The sequence below is a fragment of the Budorcas taxicolor genome, chromosome X (assembly GCF_023091745.1).
Source record: "Budorcas taxicolor isolate Tak-1 chromosome X, Takin1.1, whole genome shotgun sequence".
In the NCBI taxonomy this organism is placed as follows: Eukaryota; Metazoa; Chordata; class Mammalia; order Artiodactyla; family Bovidae; genus Budorcas; species Budorcas taxicolor.
In genome coordinates, this window is record NC_068935.1 from 126,760,924 (window position 1) to 126,784,368 (window position 23,445).

Genomic DNA, 23,445 nt, shown 5'->3' on the forward strand with positions numbered 1-23,445 from the left:
AGGCACTGGCAACCATTGCAAGAGTCCTGACTCCATGGAGTGAGTCAGAACCAGCATTCCCTCTTTCTTAGCAAACTACAAAAAGGCATATACTAGACATAACTAGTGTGGCATAGACTGCCTGGGTGCTCATCGATCCCACTTCGTCTTCCTTGGGTGCTCAGACTGTGTTTCACGGTGGCCCTTACCGTTAGGGTGGAGCCTGGTTATTAGTTTCTGGCCGTCGAATGCAGGCAAGTCAGATAAGCCATGAAATCCCCTGAAGACTCTGTGTGTGTCTCCCTATCTCTGTTTCTCTCCTCCTCTTGCTCCTATCTACCACAATCCTGTGTTGAAGGTGGTGGCATCATAATATGGAAAGAGCCTGGCTCCCTGGAGTAGGAAGGAGGCCGCGAAGTAGAGCTGCCTGATCTGCACTGGGCTAGGACATGAGCTTGAGAGAAACTTTTATTTCATTAAGCCACTGCGATCTAGGGCTTTAGTGCCTAAGCATTGTCCTGACTAATAAAAATAACAAAATGAATTGGAATGGAATGGAAAGGAAGGAATATAATGGACTAAATTAGAATGGAATGGAATACAATCGAATAGAAACTATCAGAGTGCACTGCAGTTAATAAAAAGTAAATTTGTAGAAACATTTCAGCTCATATATGTACTACTTCTCAATATAAGTTTCACTTTTTGCTGAAGGAAGAAGTTAAAAGTTTTGAAAATCACTGCCTTAGAGCTAGAAGGAGGTTTGTGGGGTTTGATAGAAGAATAAGCTTTAGGTAAGATGGGGGTTGCTTATTTACTACCACCCTTTTAAGGAAGGTGCTGTACCCCTTCTTCTGCCTAGTTATAGTAGAAGATTGTGATTTGTGCCTGCCCATCTCCTTTCTCTTCCAGTGGGATAGCATCTCAGTCTTAGTCTAGATAGTTTGTCTGGGGCTGGCTCTACTGAGATCAAGGTGGGGGACACATGTATGAAGCCTGGAAAATCAAAGTGTTTCATTCCTGGAGGCGCAGTGGTGGTTCAGGATTGAACACAGGACCCAAGCTGGTCCACTCAGAGGTGAAACTGGGACTCTGCCTGGAGTGATTAAAGTAAGTACTTTGTTTCCCCTGGTTGTGGAGTGGGGATATAAATCTGAAACTGCTGACGGCCATCCTGCCATCACAGGGGAGAACTTGCCAGAGAATAGAACCGTCACTGAAGGAGGCAGAGCTAGAGATCAAACAAGACCAAGTCCTGATGACATCATTTGAATCCCTAGATCTAGCCATGCCTGAAGTCATCTTTGTAGTTTATAGTTGAGTCAAGAAATTTAGTTCTTGGCTTCTATCAGATTGGGTTGAGTTTTTGACAGTTGTAACTGAGCGTCCTGAAGCTGTGGTCTTCCACATTTTTAAGATGTCTCTTCCTGGGTAAAATGGGCCTCAGAAAAGAATTAAAGTGGAAAACAGCTGGTCCTCAGGCTCCTCCAGGCTTTGCCAAGGAACAGTGGTTTCAATCACAGAAGAATCAAGCGTCCACATATGGAAAAACTATAAGGTAAAATCAAGGAGAAACTTTTTTTTAATTCTTGTTTTCTGTTTTGAGAGGATGAAGAACAGATGAATGCCATTACAACTACTAATATATTTCTCTTCATTTATTCAACAAACATTTATTGAACACCTTCCATGTGCTGAAACCTATGTTAGGCCCTGGAGACTACATTGAGTAATAACAGAGCAAATTCTTTGTAAGAGCTCACTGTTCTAGGAACTTTGTGATTATTAGTGTTTTTTTGCCTTTTACATCTGCCCAGGCAGATAACTATCACTATCTCCCATTGTATAGATGAGAAAACTGATGCACAGTGGGATTAAGTTAGGAAGAAGCAGAACTTGTGTTGAACCTTAGGATGCTGACTTCAGGTCTGAGTCTTAAAACCACTGAACCACATTGCCATGGTCCTTACTCTAAGCTCATAGTGGTTTCTACAAAGGACCATCCCTAAAGTCTCCTAGGCTCTCTAGTCTGAATTAGAATTTACTTTAACAAAGTCTGACTTTGACTTGAACTGCAGCATCACTTGTTGAATTCCAGGCACTGCTCAACTTACCTCTGTGAAATTGATCTATTAACTCTTAATATATGTGACCCTGGGTGGGGAAGGGAGGATAAAAGGTCACTTAGAAACACAGTATAGTCTAATGGTTAAGAGCACAGTTCGGGGACTCATCCTAGACACTGGATTCAAATCTCTACTCAGCCATTTTCTAGCTGTGTGACCTTGCAGAAGTTACTGACCCTCTCTGAGCTTCTGTCTCTTCATCTTGGAGATGGGGTTAATGATTCCAGTTCGTCTGGTGGTTGCACAACTGGAATAAAGTAATGAAGTGCCTGGGGCAGAGTCAGCACCCAGTAAATGCTGGTTGTTATAGCTCTTCGTCTTTGGCTCCCAGCTCCCTATTTGTTACAGGAGGAGTTGGGCAAGATAGTCTCTGAGGTCTCTGCTGGCATATGTTTATGTGACTGGAATTTTCCAAATGCTGATTTGGGAATGGCAGATTCCCATTGTCAAGGTTTTTCTTCTTAAGGAATCCTTTTCTGTTGTGTCTCAGTAAAATTGGGCTTTTTGTGCTAGTTTGCAACCACAGGAGCTTTAAGCCTTTCACATGACATCATAAGTTGGTGCCCATAAAAGCAATGAAACACCATATACCAAAGCAATGAGGAAGAGAATTCCAGGGACCAATGGCTCTAATCCAAATCTGGACCTTCTCCAGGGGAGGAGAGGTGGCTTCCCGTTCCTTGACTCCTCTAACAATTCTGAAGACATCCCACCCCCAAGCTAGAGGAGGGAACATTGGAGGCGGAGTATGGAGTAAGCAAGAACAGGGGAGGGGAAAGGAAAGATAGCAGGATGGGGAGAGATGGGAGGAGAGTACAGAGAACGAGCAGCTGGGCAGGCAGACTGAGGGAGTCAGCTCAGACCTCACCATGAAATGTTCAATCTGTTCTGGTAGAACTTGATTTCTAAAATGGTCTACTGGAAACCATGCAGCAAATTCAAACATAGGAGACTGTATCGGGCTGAAGAAGAATGAATGACCATAGAATGCTCCTTAAGAGCACAAGTATCATAATACCGTTGAACTTATTTTCCATTCTGCAGGTCTTGTACAAACTGTGATTTCCTTTATTGCTGCTGCTGCTGCTAAGTCGCCTCAGTCGTGTCTGACTCTGTGGGACCCCATAGATGGCAGCCCACCACGCTCCCCCGTCCCTGGGATTCTCCAGGCAAGAACACTGGAGTGGGTTGCCATTTCCTCCTCCAATACATGAAAGTGAACAGTGAAAGTGAAGTTGCTCAGTCGTGTCTGACTCTGAGCGACCCCATGGACTGCAGCCTACCAGGCTCCTCTGTCCATGGGATTTTCCAGGCAAGAGTACTGGAGTGGGGTGCCATTGCCTTCTCCGGATTTCCTTTATTATTGAAACACAAAACCAAATGCAATGCAAACAAAAATAGGTAAAAATGACTAAATGTCTATATTCCTCAGAGTGACCCTCTCCAATGGGATGAATTTTCCTTCCTTTCATTTATCCATTGCTTTATCTACCAATCACTCATGGGGCATCTACTCTGTGCCATGTCCCAAGTTAGATGATAGGGATTCAGAGATAACTATGACACAGTTCCTACCCTATAAAAAGTAAAAATGTGGTGCCTGTTTTGACACTCCTCCCATCTAGAGGTGGGTGACCATATCTATTCTCCTTGAATCTTATCTGGTTCTAATGACTCACTTATAACCAATAAAATGAAGTAGAAGTAACGTATAAGGTTAAGTTATAAAAGGTGATACAGTTTCTGCCTTGCTTTCTGGAGCATTCACACTGCTATAAGAGAAGTCCTACCATTATGACCCCACCCACCATGGTGTGATGAAGCCCGAACAGGTACACAGAGAGGCCATGTGTATATGTTCTGATAAACAGATACACCAGCCAACAGCCAGGACCTACTGCCAGATGTGGGTGAAGATCCTCCAGGTGCTTCTAGTCCCCAGGCAATCAGCCACCTCTAACCACTGAGTCTTCCTAACTTAGGCCCCAAACAGCATGAAGCAGAGGCAAGGCATCCCCACTGTGCCCTGTTTGAACTACTGACTCACAGAACCCATCTGTGGGCATAATAAGAGTGTTGCTTTATGTTGCTACGTTTTGGGATAATTTGATATACAGCAGTATACAGAATGCTTCGTAGTGATTGTTAAAGTCCCAAATAAACATGAAAACACAGTTATTCAATTAAACCACCATGGTCACCACCTCCAGAGGTGTTCATCACTTGCCCATTTGTGATATTCACTGGCGCTTATGCACAGATTTTAAAGAGAGTTACTGTCCTCAGGAAGTTGACAACCTGAGATGGGCAGACCCACTCAAGGAACTTAACACTTGAGAACTGGAATGTGTCAAAGGGACTAAAACTCTGGCCCTTCAGGGTTTATCGCCACTGACTTTACTTTTCAGTTTTAGATCTATAATCCAGTTGATCCATTTGGCACTGGTACTGGTATTTGTATTTGGTGTATCAGTGGCCAAGACACAGTATGGTTTACATATGTCTACCCCATTAATCCAACACCATTCTTTGCAAACATCATCCTTTTCCCATTGTTCTGTCATGAATCATTTTTCATAAATCAAGTGCTCACAACCCTGTTCTGGATACTTGATTCTGATTCATTGATCTCTTTGATTTTCTTAGTGCCAAAACCCACAGTGTTTTATATATTAGAGCATTGTAATAAAGCATAATTTCTAACAGTAAAAAAGAAGGTTTATCAATGCAACAACCTAAAACTGCAATGAAAGCCGTTCTCATACCATGATTCAGGAATATGCCAACTACTTAAACTCAATTCCATATTCCATCAGTCGATCTTTTCATAGACCCCAGATACCCACCCTTGATAACCATGCATCAAAGAAAATACAGTTCCACCACAGACTCATAAAATGCTAAATCTAAAGGAGATGTGCAGTCACAGTCTTGTCTAACGAGGAAATTATTGCGATCCAGAAAATCAGGTGCCTTCTCCAGGGAAACACAGCTAGCTAGGGGCCAAGCACCAGGGGCCAGGCCCCTACCTTGTTTCTATACAGTCTCTTCTCCATGGATGTCAGGGAAGGCATTGTACTCAGGGTGGCATTGTGTAGAAGTTCCAGACATGGATCACGGGGCCTGGCAGAACTGATAAGGATCCCAGTTCCGCTCCTTAGTGATGGTGTGAATTTGGCCAAGTTACTTCACTGAGCCTCTGATTTCTCATCTGCAAAATGGAGGATACTTATGAAATTTACCAGCCAGGGTTCATGATGGGAGTTCGTTGAGTCGATGCACAGAAAACACATAGCATCTTACCTGGTTCAGTTTGTGGTAAGCAGTCATAAAATCCAGATCTCTCAAGAATGAAACATTCTGGCCTGTATCTTAAATCAGTGGACTCTCAGCTGAGTGAAGAGGTTTGGCTAATTATTTTCTAGTTTGAGGATGGTTGAATGTTGTCGAGGCCGGCGCTGCCATTGACCTCTGGGAGGAGTAAGCGGCTGCTGGTCTCACTTGAGTACCTGTGAGGTTGCTGCATACTCACCTCTCCTCCCTAGATACGGACACATAACTGCTTGGCTGTCCCTTTGGAGACATTCCCCTCCGCCTGTGAATGATGTTTCAGCTTCTGCAGGTATAATGCACCTCCATCCGATTCCTTCCCCTCTTGACTCTCCTTGTCACCCCTCAGAATTGAGGGCTCCCTGTGGGTGTCTATGGGGGCTGCCATGCCATCAGTTTCGTGCCTGTGGAGCCTCACAATGCAGCCCTGGGGCAATAAAAGTCCACCTGCTCAGCTCTGGCACCTGGCACCTCAGAGCACCCTGGGGACCTCAGATCCTGGTGCAACCTCCAGAGCTCAGCTATAAAGCAAGGGAGAGAAGTGGTAGGGGCCCAAAACAGAAGCAGCTGAGAGGACAACCCAAGTGAACATTACCATCCAGGTGTGCAGGATGGATGTTACACCAGGAATGGTACCAATTACTGGAGAGAAAGGGTTAAATCTCCTTTTGGCTCTCTGAAGTCTGGGCAGGTGTTTGCAAGCATTTCTTACAAATGTATAGTGTGCCAGGTATTGTCTGAAGCCCACCAGTAGGGTACAAAGATGAACAAAAATGGCAACACCCCTGCTTTCCACACAGACCCAGAAACAGTGATAGCATAGGGTACTCAATACTGAATTTGCCAAGTGGGTAACAACAGCAAGGGACATAGAAGACATGGCTGTTGGTGCTGTTGAAACTAGAGGAGGGGGTGAGCAAGTCTTCATAGGAGAGGTGACATTCTAAGTGGGTGCTCAACAGTGACTAGGGATTGGCTAAAAGAATAAGTGAGATTCAGGCCTAATGAATGGCATATGCGAGAGGATAGTGGTCTGAAAGATTGTGGAGTGTTCGGGGGAATGCAAACCACCTGCTGGAAGAGAAAGGTGCGGAGGATGGTGTAGAGCCAGACTGGAGAGCCCCTGGCTGCACATGCAGTCAGAAGTTTGTCCTTTATTTCACAGGCAAAGGGAAGCTACTTATGACTGTTGAGCAGGGGAGTGGCATGCAGTTTGGTATTTCAGAAGGATAACACTGCTCCCAGGGTGGAGGTTGAAGCAGAGAGGCCTGAAATAATTGCAGGGAGAGCATTCAGCAGGCTCTAGCTTCATCTAGGCCGGATGGGAAGGGAGCTTCCATGTGGCCAGGCCCCCCAGGGGAGGGGCTGGTAGAGCTGCATGTAGCAACAGCCTGAGCAGACTTAATGCACATCCCTTCTGGATCCCCCAGACTCTGACCAGCAATAAGTTCTCCACATACATTTGTTTAAAAGTGAAGTTGCTCAGTCGTGTCTGACTCTTTGCGACCCCTTGGACTGTAGCCCACCAGGCTCCTCAGTCCATGGAAATTTCCAGGCAAGAGTACTGGAGTGGGTTGCCATTTCCTTCTCTAGGGAATCTTCCCAACCCAGGGATTGAACCCAGGTCTCCTGCATTGCAGGCAGACACTTTACTGTCTGAGCCACGAGGGAAGCCCACATTTGTTAGAGGCATGCACAAATGCGGGATGTCCTGTCCCCCAAGGATTCCCCATGGTGTGCATCAGCGAACTCACGAGACCCCAAATTGTGCTTGGATCTTGACCTTCTGATGCAGAACACAGAGGGTTCAGTCTGCCACAGAGCAAACCGAGACTGGCGTTGTTCTGCTCCTGTCACTCTAGGTAGCAAAAAGCACGTAATTTAGGAGGAGCAAAGAAAACAGGCTATCAAGATTACTCAGCATTCACAGATTTTGTGCAGAGGTCAGCAATATGGGAGTAGAAACCAGTCAGATGGTTTTAACCATCACACCAAAATGCTACAGTTACAGGTGTTTGCTGGCCTCCACGCTTGTCTCTTACAATTCCAGGGTCCATTCAGAGCTGTTAGCTCACCTTTGTGTCTTTTACATCCTGATGGGTGCCCCCAGAAGCAGATCCAGGGACAAAAATTCAAATGCAAGTTGGTTATTTGGAAGGCAGTCCCAGGAAACACTGGTGGGAAAGTGGAATAGTTCGAAGAGAAGAGAAGGGAGCCATAGCTGCGTGCGATAATAATCAAGGGCCCGTCATGGGCTCCTGGAGATCAATCCCAGGGGCGTCTGGAGGAGAATATTGATCATGCTGCAGAGTTTTCCTGCTGGTGGATGAGGAAGCTGGGGTATTTCTCCACCAGCAATTTGTCATCGTTTGAGGCCTGCTCTCAGGGGCACTGACTCTGCAGCACTTCCATCTTGCCCTGAGCACCAGCTAAGTGTGTTCTTCTGGACAGTTACAGATGTTTGCAACAAGCAGCCTTGAGAGTGTAGAGGGAGGAGGAGGATATGTGGGGATGTCAATAAGTTCTGTTACGGGTGCCTATAATCACAGGGAGGGCAGCCAGGTCCACCCTCAGGAGAGTCTTCAGTCCTGAGTTCAATGGAAATGCACTGCTCTTTTCATTTGGGGTATTGAGGTGCACATGTCAGGAGGCTGGATTTTAAAAAACTTTTTCTTTGTGTCTCATTCAAAGTGCAAATCACATTATCACTTGAACTTCGGCATCTCTTCTAGCTTGTAGCTGGGTGGATGGTAGGGTAATACATGGCATGGCTGGAGTGTAGGCTTTAGTATCCCTGCCATTTCCTTCTTCCAAAGCCACTATTTTGGGGGCTGCTTGGTCAATAAATTTATTGCTGTCTTAATCCAAAAAATCTTCATAGAAAAGTGTGATTTGCTTTACCAGCTCTCAGCAGCCCATTCCTGACTGCTAAGGAAGCTTGCCTTCCGAGCTACTCAATATCTGTTCTGGGCAAGTGACATTTTGGGATGGTTCTTCTTTTTAACCTCTTTCTTAAGCTTCTTATCATAGACTGATTCTCTCATATAGCAGCATGAGCTTTCTCATACCTCTTCTCCATCATGTCTGGAGGTACATTGTTCTTTATGTATTAAAAAAATTGTTTCTTATAAGCATCTTCATCTTCTTCAGTTAGGTAATGCATGTCATCTACAATGGTTTGAGCCAGGATGTGATTCTGGAGTACTCCTGCATTGAATTCCTTGCTTTCTGAATCATAACCAGGGAACCATTAGGTACTATGAGGGATAAACAAACCTCCATCCACAGCACCCTTCAGGATCCCCCAAATTTTATTTCTAGTGTTAGATCTGGCAAGATCCTGCATCCAAATATGAGGTGAAGGCACCAGGTTGACCATCAATGCTTTCCATATTGTATTTATCGCTGGACATCTCCACATGGCCATCATAGATCTTGTCCATGCCAAACTGATCGAGAAGCCTTTGGACCATCAGTGCACCAGTACAATGTGCTGCAGCATAATTTGTCAGGTCAGCCTTCTCGCCATACTTTGGGAGTTCATGGGCATTAGCTGCACAGACTGTCGTATCTCCTTATACACAGGCATAAGCAATCTGACAAATGATTGTTGGTGATACGAACTTATCTTTTATTAGGATGTATTACACTTATTTTTGTCCTGGATTACCAAGCGCTTCCTGGCATAGAAGTCAGTTTTACTCTCTTGTCTTCTTCTAAGTTTCATTTGGTACCTTTCAAAGCAGGTCTTATTCTTTATAACCTTGACAAACCCCATCCTGCAGAACAGAGACCCATGTCTGCAGCTCACCATAGATCTGCAGCCTCCAATGCCACTTTGAACAAAAACACAGATACCATGGAGCAGCCAGATGATTGCTAGCTAGTGTAGCCAGATATGTCTCCTAGCGCACCGCAGTCCCTGTAGAACAGAGTGCCATGCCAGAGCTGCCGCTCCTCAGAGACCTTGGGCCAGGGCTGGGCAAACCAGTGAGACTGAGAGTCACCTGGAGCATGTGTATAAAACACGGTTCTTGGGCTGCACTCCTAAGACACTGATTCAGGAGGTCTGAATTATGCCTAGGAATCTACATTTTCGACCAGACTTCCAGGTGATTCAAAATAAAGTCCAGAGTGTTCAAAGAACAGACTCCTTATCTACAAACTGCACAAGAGAAGGTATCAGTAGACCTTAGTTAAAAACACGGGGTGGAGGGGGGATCCTGAAAGTTTAACTCTCCATTACCTCGGATGAATATCCCTACCTCCTACATGCATGCTTGCTCTTGGGGAAAAGGGACATTGTGTGGTGGCTGCACACTCCTCCACATGCCTTCAAGATGAATATGACATATCCACGTTTGCTCTATTAAAAGACACTAAGCAAATGGGAAAGGTCTACATCAACCCTGGCTTAGAATTCAGGTCATTCCCAGCCTCTGAAGAGAAGACTAGACAACTTCATATGAATAATAAACTCTCTGGAGACCCTTAGTTCCACCCAGTAATTTTCAACGCTCGGGACAGACATGATCCATTGTCTCAGATTTCCAGCCCTCTGCAGAAGCCTTCAGCCACCCCCTCTCCCAGATTTTTAACTGCCCTGGCATTAACATGGTTTTGCTGGACATAAATTTCTTAGGAAATATAAACTGAGCTAGAGAAGAGCTTCTTCTCAGTATGTGTGTGTGTGTGTGTGTGTGTGTGTGTGTGTGTGCGTGTAAAAACAGGATCTCCTTATTCCTATGCAATAAATTAGGCTGTTGGAAAGGAAGTTGGTAGCTCTCTTAGGTCATCAGGATATGCTTTGGGACTGTACTTATGCAACAGGAGAAAGGCAGTTACTTAATAAATCTCAGAAGGGGCTTTCATTCGGCTTCCTCGGCCCACCGATTTGATTCTGTTCACTTCATGATGTACTTCTATATTTGCATTCACCATCTAGCAGGCACTCTTTACTTTTGCTTTCACTTCAATCTGCATCCATGAATTACCCATAGATACTCAGATCTCTAAATCATAGGGTGAGTTAAGGTCATGGATTCAATTAGGAATATGACATTGAAGGTGAATTTCTTAGAGCAGCTCTTCATAATAGTTTGAGGGGCTCCCAGGCCCATATGAAATGCCCACAAAAGTGTGGACCCTCTTCTCAGAAAAATACAGCTACAGACAGCATTTTGCATACAATTGTGTAGAAATCTACAACTCATACCAAAAAATAATAATAATAATAATAATCCCAATTAGACATAAGAGGCTGCAGCGGGAGGAAGAGGAGGGGCAGAATAATGAAGAAGGGCCAGTCTCAGGTAAGCACCTCTGTGTTGATTAAAGTGATATAATACTAGCTACTGTAACAAACAGCCCTCCAAACTTAATGGTGCCTTGTGGGTGTTCCTGGTCAGTGACTAAGTGACTTTCCCATGGCAAGTGAGTGACTCAGGCTTCTTCCACCTTGTAGTCCTGCCATCCCCCAGAGCCTCAGTCCTGTGCAAACAGCCAGCAGGAGGAGAAAGACCAATGATAAGGTACATTTACTTCTTCAAAATCCCAGCCTGGAAGTGCTGCCTCCCACCTCCAGTCTTATTTCGTTGATGGGGACTGGTTACAGGGCCACATATGGATGGAAATGGGGATGGAGAATGCACCCCCTGTCTGGGTAGCCATGCCCTAGCAACAACGCCATGGAAAGGGGAGCATGAGATTTGGTAGGCAGAAAGCTGTATCTCTTCCTAAGCATTGCATGGGCTTCCCAGGCAGCTCAGTGGCAAAGCCACCTGCCAATGCAGGAGATGCAGGTTTGATCCCTGGGTTGGGCAGATCCCCTGGAAAAGGAAATGGCAACCCCTCCGGGATTCTTGCCTGGGAAGTCCCATGGACAGAGAAGCCTGGTGGGCTATAGTCCATGGGGTCACAAAGAGTCAGACATGACTAAGTGAGCACGCACACAAGCGCTGCATGCAAGTGAAATCAAGTTAAAATAAATGGCAAGGATGGCCTGGAGAGGGAAAGCGGACACCAAAAGACAGTATGAAGCTTCAGGTGTGTTTACAATAGGGTAGCTGTGGCTCCATTTTACTGATAGCAAGTAATACGATTGCAGATAAATTGCCTTCCAGTCTCAGAACTTTCTAGAACCAGATGATCGAGCCCCTCCTTCTTTCTTTCATCTTACTTATAAACAAAAGTGCCAGTTCCAGAAGCAATTTCCCGTATTTATAATGGATGCTTTGTACCTATCCATGTGAACCAGAATTTGGTTGCTTAATTGGGAAAAAAACAATGATAGTTAAAACAAGGAATCATTGCAAAAATGGTATATACAAACTGTAGATATTTTATTTAACTTAAAACATGTAAATGTATATTCATTCACTAAGCTTTTGATGTATAGCCAAGTCATTTTCTTTGAATATAAATCTGCTGATGGGAGTTACAGGCTTTCCTTCTCTCATGAGCTGTACCTAAAATACAGTCTATGATTTCCAGTTTTGAAAGGGGAGCAAGAGTGTAAGACATCTGTGAAACAAGCTCAATGTGTAATCTTCCCAATTTTTAAATGATTTTCAATCTTTTACAATTGTTTGGCACATACATAATTCAACAGTAATTTTTGTCTATTTTTTAACTCAAGTATAGTTGATTTACAATGTGTTAGTTTTTGATGTACAGCAAAGTGACTCAGTTATATATATTTACATATATATATACACAAGTTATATATATATATAAACATATACATATTCTTTTTCATATTATTTTCCATATGGTTTATTATAGGATATCAAATATCCCTGTGTTATTATACAGTAGGGCCTTGTTGTTTATTTATTTTATATATAGTAGTTCGCATCAACTAATTCCAAACTCCTAATTTGTCCCTCAACCAGCCTCTTTCCCTTTTGTAACCGTAAGTTTGTTTTATGTGAGTCTTTCTCTGTCTTGTAAATAAGTTCATTTATATTATATTTTGGATTCCACGTATTTACATAAGAGATAGATTATGGTATTTTCCTTTGTCTGACTCACTTCACTTCGTATGATAGTCTCTAGGTCCATCCATGTTTCAAATGGTATTATTTCAATCTTTTATGACTGAGTAATTTTCCATTATATATATGTGCCACATTCTTTATCCATTCATCTGCTGGTGGACATTTAGTTTGCTTTCATGTATTAGCTATTATATTAATAAATACTGCTGCTATGAACATTGGGATGCATGAATATTTTCAATTTAGGGTTTTCTCCAGATATATGCCCAGGAATGGGAGTGCTAGCTCATATGAAAACTCCATTTTTAGTTTTTTAAGGAAACTTCATACTGTTTTCCCTAGTGTCGGCACCAATTTACATTCCCACCAACAGTGCAGGAGGGTTCCCTTTTCTCCATACACTCTCCAGCATTTATTATTTGTGGACTTTTTAATGATGGCTTTTCTCACTGGTGGAGGTGATACCTCATTGTAGTTTTGATTTGCGTTTGCCTAATAATGAGCAATGTTGAACATCTCTTCGTGTGCCTGTTGGTCATCTGTAAGTCTTTTTGGAGAAATGTCTTTTTAGGTCATCTGCCTATGTTTTGATTGGGTTATTTGTTTTTTGTTGTTGTTGTTGTTGCTGAGTTGTATGAGCTGTCTGCATATTTTGGAAGTAAAGCCCCTGTAGGTTGCATAGTTTGCAAATATTTTCTCTCATTCTGTAGGTTATCTTTTCATTTTATTTATGGTTTCCTTTGCTGTGCAAAAGCTTATATATTTGATTAAGTTCCATTTGTTGATTTTTGCTTTTATTGGATTTGCCAAAAACTTCATTGGGGCTTTTCTATAACATCTTATGGAAAAACTCGAATGAACTTTTTGGCCTATCTGGTGTTTCTATAGCCTTGGAAAACTGACCTAAGAAAACATTGCTGTGATATATGTCAGAGAATTCAACAGCATTTTTAGCTACCTGTTACTATTACATCTTTCCAAAATTTTCAACTTTGTTCCCAAAGAAACAACTCCTTTTGCATCCATATTTCATCAGTTCACATGTTGTTATTGTGAAATTGTGAAAGTGAAAGTCACTCAGTCATGTCTGACTCTTTGTGACCCCATGGACTATACAGTCCATGGAATTCTCCAGGCCAGAATACTGGAGTGGGTAGCCTTTCCCTTATCCAGGGGATCTTCCCAACCCAGGGATCAAACCCAGGTCTCCCACATTGCAGGCAGATTCTTTAGCAGCTGAGCCACAAGGCGAGCACAAGAATACTGGAGTGGGTAGCCTATCCCTTCTCCAGCGGATCTTCCCAACTAAACATGGCTAAATTTTAGTAACAAGTACAACTGAAACAATCATCATAAACTGGTTTGGAAGCAAGCAGAAACCTTGCTTGGGTCCTTGGTGTAGGACCCAGCCATTGGGAGCAGAAGTGTATGCAGTATTAGAGTGTGACTGTGAGCATTCAGCGGGCCATGGACCTGTCTTTGTGTTTTGCAGAGGGAATAGGGTGCCTTGGCTTATTTGGCGTGGTCGTCAGCCTCCAAGATGGCCCACGATGAGCCTTGCCTTTTGGTATTGACACCCTTGTGTAGTCTCCTCCCACAGTGAAGTCATGGCTGGTCTGTGTCACCATTAGAATACAGCTGAAGTGTCAGTGGTGTGACTACTGAGGGTAGGTCACGCAGGGTGTTGGGAGGAGAGGCCATTATGCTGGCCGGCAGCACTGGCATTACTTGGGAACTTGCTAGAAGTGGGGCATCTCATGCTTTCCTGCAGGCATCCTGGCCAGTCTGCCTCGCTCTTGTTTGCAAACTCATCAAAACCCAATGATGTTTTCACACTACTTGAGGGTGTAGTTATAGCTCCAGGGCAAAAAATACATTTTTCTGATGGTGGTATACCTAGGACACATCGCTTCCAGGGAGGGTGAGAAAGCAGAACGCTGTGTCCTGTTATTTACATCCCGAGACTCTCTGTGGGGTAGATATGAGACAAGCCACAGTGAGCTGGGAGGCAGGATTTTTAAAGAGCAAAGAGGAGGCTGGAAAAGCCATTAATTATGTTATCACAAAAAAATATTTGGTGCTTTTTCTTAACATTACAGCTACCATTGCTGCTGGTAATGCCCTTTTATTTGTCCAGGGGGGTTTGCTCCCATTAGATTAGGTTAAGTGTCTCATCTAAAGCACAATAACAGATCTGGCCCCATGCTTTAGCTGCTGGCTGCGGTTGACTGATACCCAAGCTTTTGACTCCCTGCTGCGTATCTAAGCGGTACAAGCTGCAGTCAATGCATTTAATCTACATAAAAAGAACACAAATTGCACGTTAGCCTTTTTGAGTCCAGTAATCAGGTTCCCCCCCCACACACACCTCTCCCCCTCACCCCACCCCTGCTCTACTGGACAATTTGAGGCACCCTTGTGTCACAAAATTTTTTTTCTGAGTCAGGTAAAAAGAAAAGTCTTTTGCATTTTAATTGCACTTGATCTGCTCATTGAATGACCCCTGTAATTTATATATTGTTCATAGTGAGTGCTTTCTGCAGTCCTGCTGTGCAGCTGATAACATAATTCATAGGCGCGCACCTTGGGCTCTGTGGGTAGTGGCCTGGCTTTTCTGTTCTTTATGGGTTTGCAAAATTCTCTCCCTCGTCCTTCAGATTCAGGCAGCCATGGCTGATGTCAGTCACTATCTGCTTATGCAGGTGCAGCAAAAAGGCCGCTTTGAGCCCCAGCCCTCTCTGTTTACATTTAAAGATTGCCCTCTCCTAGCCAGCTGCCTGTGCTGTGGGCAGACCACTGGCTGTTTGTGATGCAGCTTCTTCCAATACCTCCCCGCATCCTGCAATGAACTGGCTTACACTAGAGCTATGAAAAGAACCACAAACACAAGTATCACACACTCACAGGCTCACTACAGAGGCAGTGAGACTAGAGACAATTAGTAAATACAAAGGACATAGTAAACAGAGAATGCAGAGATGGCTTTTCTGAGTACATGAGATAGTTAGCTTTGGGGAATTAGAGCCATGCTACTTTGTGATTGGGAAAATATTCTAAGCAAGTAGTCACGCTGAAGCTGTATTCCACACATTCTCCAGAAGGATAAATGATGGAGTTGAGTTGGATTATTTTGGCCTGTCTCAGGTTTTGCTTTAGTGGTTTTGTTCTCAAAAACTTGGAGGCATAAGAGACTAGATCCTTGCTGCTCAAAGTATAGTCCATGGTACATCAGAATCATCCTGACCTATGAGGGTTCTCAGACATGCAGAATCTCAGGATTTGTGTTCTAATGTGCATGCCACCATTTGAGAAGCACTGAGTTAGGCAACTGGTCTCAACACTGGCTGCGCATTCAAATAATCCTAAAACCTTGAAAAAAAATACTCATGCCTGGACCCCAGCCCCAGAGATTCTGATTTGATTGCTCTAGTATAGAACCAGGCTCAGAGAGTTTTTACAACCTACTCACATAATATAACATGCAGTCAAGGGCCAGAATCACAGGAGTATGCAAAATCTGAGAAAAGGATTCAAAGCAAACAGTTCTAAGCCTAAATCAGTGCCCCCACAGACATTTCCCAAACCCCCCACCCCGACCCCAGGCTCCCTGGGAACCAGCAGGATTTTCAGTGCAGTTTAACTTAATGAGTATTTCTTCAGTGCTGCCTATGGGTTCATCTCACTTCACCTTAGAGGTCCACTCAGGCAATCTGGAAGACAAAATCACCTTGTGAGCAACGCGCCATAGTACTGAGAGGTCATCTTGTGCATCCACTGGTGGCTCCATGGGACTCCAAGAACGGGGCTTTGGAGACAGCTCTGAAACATGCTCCTTTATAGAAGTTGTAGGACACACCAGTCTAGGTTCCTTAGAACCAGTTTAAGGAATCCCTATTTCATGGGAACGCATGATTTACTATTTTGGCATCTTTTTTAGCGTATGTTTAGTGACCTTTTGGATTTTTTTTTTTATTAGAAGAGAGGCATGTGGCCCTTTGAAAAGGATTTTGGAATGGAATCAGAAGGCCTGGGTTCGAATTCTTATTTCACCACAAAGCTGTTTGTTATAATGTCTGAGATTCGTGTTAAAATTCCTCACCAATTATAGATTGACATTGTGAGGCACACAGACCAGCCCTGGGGTGTGCATGCATGATTCACATCTGGGTTAAGCATTCTAAGCAGAGGAGTCACCCTCCAGAGGCTGCTGCTACAGCCATTTCTGCTATCTAACCCTTAGGGATGGCCCCCAAGTATTGAACCCTAAGTGTGCCCTTGCCCAACCATTGGTTTAGGAGGATTTCTTGTTGCCTGATGCTGGCTATAATGATAACATAATCCTTGTCATGCTATGTTGTGGTTATTGTGTCTATTTTTGAGTGAACCTTTCATGCATGGTGATAGAATATGGTTTGAGAATTGCTTTCTTCATAACCTTGTCCTGAGGCTGCCGTGGAGTAGCTAACTCATTCACTCAAATCCTTTCTGCATTTACCATTAGGTACCAAAAATATTCTAATAGTTGAACATGAACAAATAGGCATGAATCAGCCATAGTCAAGTTGTGTGACCTTGTGTCTCACATCCATTTGTTATACATCTCTGGCTTTCAGAAATTTTAGTTTTTTAAAAATGGGAAGATCATCCTAAAGATTTTTTTCTTGCTTAAGATTCTAAGTTTCAAAAAATTCGAACATGAGGAAAAGTCAAAGACCAAGATACTCTCTGCTGCTGTAGATCTTGCTTTTGAGTCCCCTCTGTCCCCCATCAGGCCCCCTCAATTGCAGCCCATACTGTGTGACTCTTTGCAATAATCCCAAGCCCTTGGGAAACTTAGCCCATGCTTGCCATTCTCTCTGTATGATCCCAATTAAGTCTGTGGACTGAAAATATGGAATTCTGACAAGGCTCTGAATGTTGCTAAATTAATAGAAATTTCTGGCAAAAAGCAAAGTGGAGGAGATGATACTTTACAGTTGTCTCACTTAGCAGGCTCCTTTTATTCTGAGAAACACTGGAAAAGGGGTTGTTTCAATTTAACGTTTTCCTTCAAGGGAACCCAGCAGTGGCACTCATCTCCCAGTGTGTGTTAAATGAAGCATCAAGTCCGATGACCTCGAGGCAAGCCCTTGCAACTTCTGCCTCGTGCTCTGTGGGGTCAGGGAAGCTATTGCAAGGAGCAGACCCCAAATGGTGAGGTTCAGTCACTCGCTTATTCCAGCAAAGGAGGAAGAACCGCTTTAATTGACCCGTTGGTAGATAGTTGTTCTTATTTCAGCCTCCTGAACAGCCTTGGTATCTTTCTATTGTGGCTTCCTAAGGATTCCTGGCATCGAGCCTTTTATAGCTGCTAATGAAGCAATTGTACTATTTTCAGTCAAGGTCTGTGGCATGAAACAAAGAAGGGACTTAACAGAGCCATTTCTAGTGCACTTATTCAAAATAATCTCAACCTATTGGGGCCAAAAATAAGTGAGACCAAGACAAAGATCAAGCTGTTGCTGCAGTCTTGTGCAATAGCAGCTCCAGTGAGAAAACACTGGGCAGCAAACCAATGGAGACAGTTCATCTCAAAGATTTTTCCTTAGAAAAATTCTTCAAGACATATGGCCCCCAGCTCTGAAGTTTTGTTTTGTGTTATATAAATGTTTGTTGAGCTTCAGCTTTGCTATGGGTTTTCTAAAAGAACTTACATTTATCTTAAAAGACAGTAATTACCTATTATTGTACCTGACTGTATTTTAAATAATGGGACTATTAAAACGTGAGAATCAGAAGTCTTGGTTAAAATGGCCATGAAAGATAATCAGGAAGGGCTTATAGGTATTTAATTAGGTGATTTGGATTTTTAAAATCACATCTACTTCTGCTTCATTGACTACACAAAAGCCTTTGAATGGATCACAAAGAACTGTGGAAAGTTCTTGAAGAGATGGGAATACCAGACCACCTTACCTGCCTCCGGAGAAACCTGTATGCAGGTCAAGAAGCAACAGTCAGAACCAGATGTGGAACAATGGACTGGTTCCAAATTGGGAAAGGAATATGTCAAGACTGTATATTTTCACCCTGCTTATGTATGCCGAGTACATCATGTGAAATGCTGGACTCAATGAAGCACAAGCTGGAATCAAGATTGCCAGGTCAGTCAGTCAGTTCAGTCACTCAGTCTTGTCCGACTCTTTGCGACCCCATGAACCGCAGCATGTCAGGTCTCCCTGTCCATCACCAGCTCCCAGAGTTTACCCAGACTCATGTCCATTGAGTCAGTGATGCCATCCAACCATCCCATCCTCTAGATTGCCAGGAGAAATATCAATAACTTCAGATGTGCAGATGCCACCACCCTTATGGCAGACAGTGAAGAGGAACTAAAGAGCCTCTAGATGAAGTTGGAAAGAGCAGAGTGAAAAGCTGGCTTAAAACTCAACATTCAAAAAACAAAGATCATGGCATCCAGTCCCATCACTTCATGGCAAATAGATGGACAAACAATGGAAATAGTGAGAGACTTTATTTTCTTGGGCTCCAAAATCACTGCAGATGGTGACTGCAGCCACGAAATTAAAAGACGCTTGTTCCTTGGAAGGAAGGCCTTGACAAACCTAGACAGCATATTAAAAAGCAGAGACATTACTTTGCCAACAGAAGTCCGTCTAGTCAAAGCTATGGTTTTTCCAGTAGTCATGTATGGATGTGAAAGTTGGACTATAAAGAAGACTGAGTGCTGAAGAATTGATGCTTTTGAACTGTGGTGTTGGAGGAGACTCTTGAGAGTCCCTTGGACTGCGAGGAGATCCAACCAGTCCATCCTGAAGGAGATCAGTCCTGAATATTCAGTGGAAGAACTGATGCAGAAGCTGAAACTCCAATACTTTGCGAAGAGCCGACTCATTGGAAAAGACCCTGGTGCTAGGAAAGATTGAAGACATGAGGAGAAGGGGATGACAGAGGATGAGCTGGCTCGATGGCATCACCGACTCCATGGACATGAGTTTGAGCAAGCTCCAGGAGGTGGTGAAGGACAGGGAAGCCTGATGTGCTGCAGCCCATAAGGTTGCAAAGAGTCGGACACGACTGAGTGACTAAACAAAATTTAGTTACTAAATAAGTTCGCTTGTCTGCAGTTATATAAGGCTAAAAAGAACATTTAGTTTGTTTCTTTCAAGGAGTCTGAATATGAAACCCCAAGGATCCAAATGTTTTCCTCAAACCAAATGCAATGCTCTGTGAACTCAGGTCAAGACTTTTTCTTAGAAAAACATTTGCTGAATATCCACTATATGCCCATTACTGTGCTAGATTAAAAGTATATTCTCAAAAAATGTAAGGGGTACAAATACACATTTGAGAACCACCAACTACCACCCTGATTTTGAAATGCATGATCAAGCTTTAGTGACAGCCACCCAATACCCTAAGAGACCAGTAGAAATAGATGCAGATGCAGTGGTGAGCCATGGGAAGTGCTCTAGAGTTTGGAAAGAGGAGAGGTTGGAAGGCTCAGGGGTTCAACTTCTTAATTCACTCCATTCTCATCTCGTCTTCATTGTTCTTCTGTCTTTGAGGACATGGGTCTCTAGTCAGAAGTAAGTCAGTGGGTCATTGCATTGAATGTCTCAGCCACAGCTGTCCTTCAGAATCATCTGTAGAACTTAAAAAAAATACAGATTTCCCAACCCCTGCCCAGATTTCAGAATGAAAATTACTAGGATGGGGTTAAGGATGCCACATTTTCAAAGCATTCCCCTCACAACTCTGATGGACATCCAATGTTAAAACTTACTAGACACAGAACAAGTGTACCCAGAACACTTTGTGCTAAAGGGCCAGAGAGCCATGAAAGAAATAGAAAGCCAGGTCCCTGCCTGCAAATGATATATCACAAACCAGAGGGGAACTTTAGGGAGAGAACAAGAAAATAATAGAGGAAGTGAGAGGAAAACAAGTGATCCGGAAGGAAGACCATGGGACTGTGTGCTACATTTGCTGCTTCCGATGTAGTAATATTTAAGTTTTTATGCAAGCAGCCTCACTGCTGATATTTATTAAGTCCTGAAATCAGAGTACAAATTGAGGCCCAAATATATATCTAAACACTTAGAAGTTATAAAGCTAATGAACTGTTATCAAAACATGTCCATCCTCCTGCCTTGACAAATATACCTTTGCAAGACCTGGAAGACCAGGTTTGAATTTAAAGTTGCACCTCTTAGAGTTCCACACTGGATCATAATGGCATGGAGAGAGGAGGCCTGGGTTACCAGCCTGTAGCTCACCCACCCATCTCTTCCCTTATAGACTCTACCCCTACTATAAGGAGCCTTGTGGGCACATGGACCAATGGGCTGGAGTGTCCACCTAAATTCTATTCACACGTCCCTGCAAACAGCTACTCCATGGCCTTATGTCTAGCGTATGGTATTCATACTGGCTACATAATCTGCCTTCAGGAGAAAGGACCCAGGGAGGAAGCCCATGCAGGTTCTGGAAGCTGGCTTGAGCCGTCTGGTCAGGGAATTTCAAGGTTCCCCTCACATAAACCATGTTTTAGAAAATTTTGACCTTGCTGGTTCCCCCTACATCCTGCAGGAAGGAGCCCAGCCATAGTGGAATTCTTGAATGGTCACAACCAAGGATAGGGTCCTTCTTGATGAGATTTAAAAAAAATAGCACAGTGTACAGGCAGGAAAGTGGATGAGTCCTAAAAACTGTAGGCTTGGCCCACAGAAACATGAAAATCAGAGTGTGGTGAACAGTCCTAGAGAAGAATAAGTTTAAATTATTCCCCATCCTTTTAGTCCCAATTGTGGCTTCAAATTTATATCTACCAGCCACACTTGTCTCAGGTTTTTTAATTAGTTAGGATTAGATTTGGATGAAAAGTAGCTGTAGGATTAGGTTTAGCAAAAAAAGACAAAAAAACAAACAAACAAACAAAAACAAAACCCGACAGTGATTGTTTTTTTTCTTTCACATAGATGTAAGCAGTAAAGTCTACTGTAGCAACTTTAGAATCCCCAGGGTCACAAGCTCCTTTTATTTTGATACTCTGCCATCCTCAAGACATGGTTTCTACTTTGTGGTCCAGAATGGCTGCTCAGGCCCCACCCAACACATCCATATTCCAGCCAGCTGGAAGGAGAAAGAGAGAAAAAATGTAACCCATTTAAAGATACTCTGCAGAATTCCTATAGCACATGTCCATCTCTGTTTCATAGATCAGAACTTAGTTATGTAGCCACAAGTAGCTAAAACTTGCACCCAGCTAAAAATGGAAATGCTCTTCTAAGGAGAGAAAGGAATCGGATGACAACTAGCAGTGTCTGCCAAGGGACTTTTGACTTCAAACAATAGAAACTTATTCTGGAAAATTTAAGCAAAAGAAAAATTTATTGAATGGCTGTTGGGTGGTTTAGATATTTGATAGGCTGAGTAGAGGGTCAGGCTCTAAAAGTGAGCAAGTGATCTATCTAGAATACCACCATCACCCCAACCCTTAGAGCTGCCAACAACCACCAGACTCTAAATATTGCCATCAGTGCTGTGTATAATTTTTCAAATGGTCCTGCAGCTTGGCATCATTCTGAACAACGCCTAAAACAATACTGTCCAATAGGGTAGCCACTACATGTGGCTAGTGGTATCATAATGGACTGTACAGACATGGGACATTTCCATTATTACAGAAAGATGAACTGGACAGTGCTATTCTAGACTCAAAGTCCTAGACCAAGGCATCAAATTTGGCAAACTAGTTTACATACCTGCCTAACTCTGGGCTACCAGGTGTACCCTCACCAAGATGCAATAGAACTCATTCAAAAATGGAAGGGAGGTTTGATGCTGAGCAGCTGAAAAAGCAGGAAATGTCCTCTGCACACTTATTGACAGTGTGATCTTCAGTTAAATACTTCTCTCACCTCAATTTTTACATTTGTACAATGGAAATAATGATAACTGCCTCTTAGGATTGTTATAAAGATAAAATGATATGAAAATTACTAGGACCATCTGGGTTAATAGTCTTAGATATAATGCCTTGATTGGACCCTGGTTTGAACAACCAGCTGCAAAAGACATTTGGGAGACAACTGGAGGAAATTTTAATAGAATGAGTGTTAGATAGTATCAGGGAATTATTGTTAATTTTGTTAGGTATGATAATGGCACTGTGATTATATAGGACGTGATGAAGTTTTTAAGGGTAAAATATTATTATGTCTCTAATTCTAATACTTATTCTAAATACAAAATAAATGAAACAAATATGATAGAATTATTAAATCTAGGTGATAGGTAAATGGGTGTTAGTCTCATTACTCTGTTATTTTATATTTTTTTCATAATTTATACCAGAGTTCAATAAATGTGATTTTCTCTTCTTCTCTCCATAGTCTTAAGGACCTCAAATCTTTCAAAATGGAATGCTTCCCACACTTTCCCACCGAGTATGCCCCACTTTTCCCAAGACTTCACCTACTTAAAGGCTTCCTGCCCTTTCTCTGACAGCACACTCTCTGTATCTGTGGGGACTTTTGAATACAAGGAGTAGTTTGCTCAGTAAAGGAGGCAACCTTGCAAAGAGGCACTTGTTGACAGCGCTGGTCTTAGATTTGAGGTTTCTCCCCTTGTGCCATAGCAGGGGTTCATTTTCACATTTGTCAGATCAGCCCCGTTTCCTGACGCCTAATTCAGAAAGATGTGGTGTTGAGAAACAGAGGGATGTGGCAGCCAGTTTTTCATTTTCAGTTGATTCACTTTTTCAGTAAACGTAGAGGAGAAGAGGATGGACGTTTGGGAGGATTTGAGTCTTCTCACAAAGATCAACGCTGGAAGACATGGAAACAGATCTAGAGTGGACTGCCTGATTTTCTCTCTGAGTGCTAGTGAGAAGTGAATTCTCAAAAATATGGATTGTAAAGCATTTGGTAAATAAACAGCAAACTATGAAGGCTAAATAATGTCTTCCTGTTGAAATATCAACAGTTTCCCTGTGTATGGGAGATTAA

General features: G+C 43.0%; 1 protein-coding gene and 1 pseudogene across 2 annotated transcripts in view; one reads left to right on the forward strand and one right to left on the reverse strand.

Moving 5' to 3' along the window:
* The window catches only part of RAI2 (retinoic acid induced 2), a 426,024-nt gene that overhangs the window by 218,617 nt on the left and 183,962 nt on the right, over positions 1-23,445 (forward strand). The gene's annotated exons all lie outside the window — the stretch shown is intronic.
* Positions 8,333-9,213, reverse strand: LOC128069664 (60S ribosomal protein L5-like; annotated as a pseudogene).